The following is a 2,635-nucleotide window of genomic DNA, read 5'->3' on the forward strand; positions in this document are numbered from 1 at the left end:
GTTATACTAAAGGTAGACAAAGAAATGTGGGTGGAGATGATAAATGCCTTGCTCAAGCACAACAGCTGAATAATCTTCTCTGTTTTATGTCCTCTGATCAGGGCAGAGAATCTACTGGAATATCCAAGGGCCTGGAGGTGGGGTGGATCCATTCTATGGATGAGCCTGGGCTCATCAATAACTTCTGGGGCAGAGCATACCATGTTCATAGATAAAAGCCCATGTTGCACTATGACAGAGCTAAGACAAAAGTGCTTCATGCTTAAACTGCTGGGGTTGGAGGATTACTTTGTGCATAAGTAAGCATGTCCCTAAGCAAGTGCACCTTTATAGAAAAAAAGAGTGTGGCTGAAGTCAATGAACAAAGTCCTTTGGAGCAGATTAAATCATTTTGTAGTGTTCAGATTTTCCTGATGGCCTGGAGAAGTCCAAGCTCTTGTGATCAGAGGACTGCACTAGCCAAGGTAGAGATCCAGGGAAGCTCAAGGTGTATGGTAAGTAAATAGAAAATAAAAAAAGAAAAGAAAAGAAAAGAAAATCCAGTGCAAGTCAGTGGGGAGAAGTTGATGGTGGAGTAGGTAGGGTGAACATTGGAAGAATCCTTAACCAGTGACAGAGAGGGAGGCCCTAAGAGCAAGACCCTGAGGAAGGCTGAATGAGGGAATGACTTAGCATGGCACCACTGGAGGACAGCAACAGTGCAGGCCACATGCCAGCTGGAATTGGCTCATGGAAGTGGGAACCAGTCTAGGAAGTAGATTGCAACCATAGGAGAGCAACCTTCCAGGCTTCACCTGAAGATGGAGTCCGGGAAAGGAGGAGGGCAGGAGAGAGATGGCAATAATAATAGCTTTCTCTGTGGGCATCTACTGTGAGTGAGGTAATTTATACGCTGCTCATAATTTAATCCTTACATTCCTAAGTGTAGGAGACACTTCCAGGTCCTCATCTCAGTCCAAGAGGCCAATATTTGTAATCCCAAAGTTACGTTTTTGCAATCCCATCAAATTGATTCCAATCTACCACTTACAATGTAACCCACGGCGAAAATAAAGACACTAAATTATATCTTCAATCATCGGGGAGTCAAGAGGCTCTAAATCCAGCCATGAAGATGGCTTTCTGGAACCAAGAGAGCGACCCAGGGCCTCACCCAGTTTTATTCAATAGGGGAGTGGCTTGAGGATTGACTGAGAATTGTGGGAAAGAGACTACTATGAGCTGAGCTAGGTGGGTGGCCTAAAATTACCTCTGCCATATGCACAGAGGATATGCAGAGAGAGTAATCTGCATTATATAGCATCTAATGTTTTGGTTAAGTCTGGTGCTTCAGCTTTGGTGTAGCCTTTCAAGCCCCAGGAAGTCATGGTCTCTGTCTTGAGGCTCGATCCCAGCTGGCACCGCGGAGCATTAGCTCTGCCTTCCTGTCTCAACCTAGCTCACATTAAAGAGCAGCAGGTATAGGTTACCAGGGAAACACGCACGCCACCTTCAGAGACTATCACCAGCACCTCAGCTAGACCAATATACATTGCTTAAGGCCAACTGAAGGATAAACAGAAGTCCTCGCCAGCTCTGTACATAACAATACAAGGAAATAGGATCAGGCTCAGTCAAAATGGAGATAATCACTCTTCTTTCAAGGAGAGCTGCTCAGGTGGTCCTCCACACCTAAACAGTTGGGCAGGATGGGAAACTGAAGCAGAAAAATGTTTTAAATGTATAAGTTAATAAGTACCTGATGTGTAGGCATGTGACCTAAGAGCTTTCTTACATTCTCTTGAATAACATATGGAGATAAAGGTAGAGGACATCCTGACAAGCTGTACTTGATGAAATTCTATGTTTATATCCCATTAAAGAACTCCATCTATTACCAAAGAACAATATGAACTCCAATGACAGATCCTGGATAATTTTTATCACATTCAAAGCACTGGACTGTGGTCACATTATTTTTTTCCTCCATAATATTATTGAGAGACATATAGCAATGAGACAGTTTCAAATCAAATTGGTATGAATAATTAACACATTGTATACTCTCTTCCTAGTGGTTATTTGCTGTACAAGATGCGGACATGATATCCTATTTACAACCACTATTGGAACAAATCCCTCTACTCATTAAGAGAATGTAACGATATAACTATGCTATCCATTTTGAATACACAGATACAAAACAGACATTCATCTGTATCCCCTTTTTTGTGTACTTCCATCATTCAAATATTATAGAAGGCAAATATTTTTGTTTGTTTGTTTGTTTGTTTTTTGTTTCTTTTTTGCAGAACTTGGGATTGAACTCAGGTCCTTGGTCTTGAGAGGCAAGTGCTTATTCAACTGAGCCATCTCCCTGGCCCCATCATTCAAATATAATAGGTGTATTAACTCAGCAAAGTATTATAAAAGAGTCCAGTAGTCCATAATAGTATTGGGTCTTCCACTTGACTGGCAGTGTCTGAAATTGTTGGCCTAGGGGGGCTGGAGAGATGGCTCAGTGGTCTAAAGCACCTACTTGAAACAAGCTTGGCAAAGCACAGGGACTGCAGTTCGATCCCCAGCACCACATGCCAGCCAGACCCGCCCCCTGGTGGGCTGAGCTGGCCATACACACACACAATAAATAAATGTA

General features: G+C 42.7%; 1 pseudogene; it reads left to right on the forward strand.

Annotated features, from left to right (window-relative positions):
* Nucleotides 1–305: 305 nt before the first annotated feature.
* The window catches only part of LOC101567533, a 92,329-nt pseudogene continuing 89,999 nt past the window's right edge, over nucleotides 306–2,635 (forward strand).

Source organism: Octodon degus, unplaced genomic scaffold (assembly GCF_000260255.1).
Source record: "Octodon degus isolate 3935 unplaced genomic scaffold, OctDeg1.0 scaffold00006, whole genome shotgun sequence".
Taxonomy (NCBI): Eukaryota; Metazoa; Chordata; class Mammalia; order Rodentia; family Octodontidae; genus Octodon; species Octodon degus.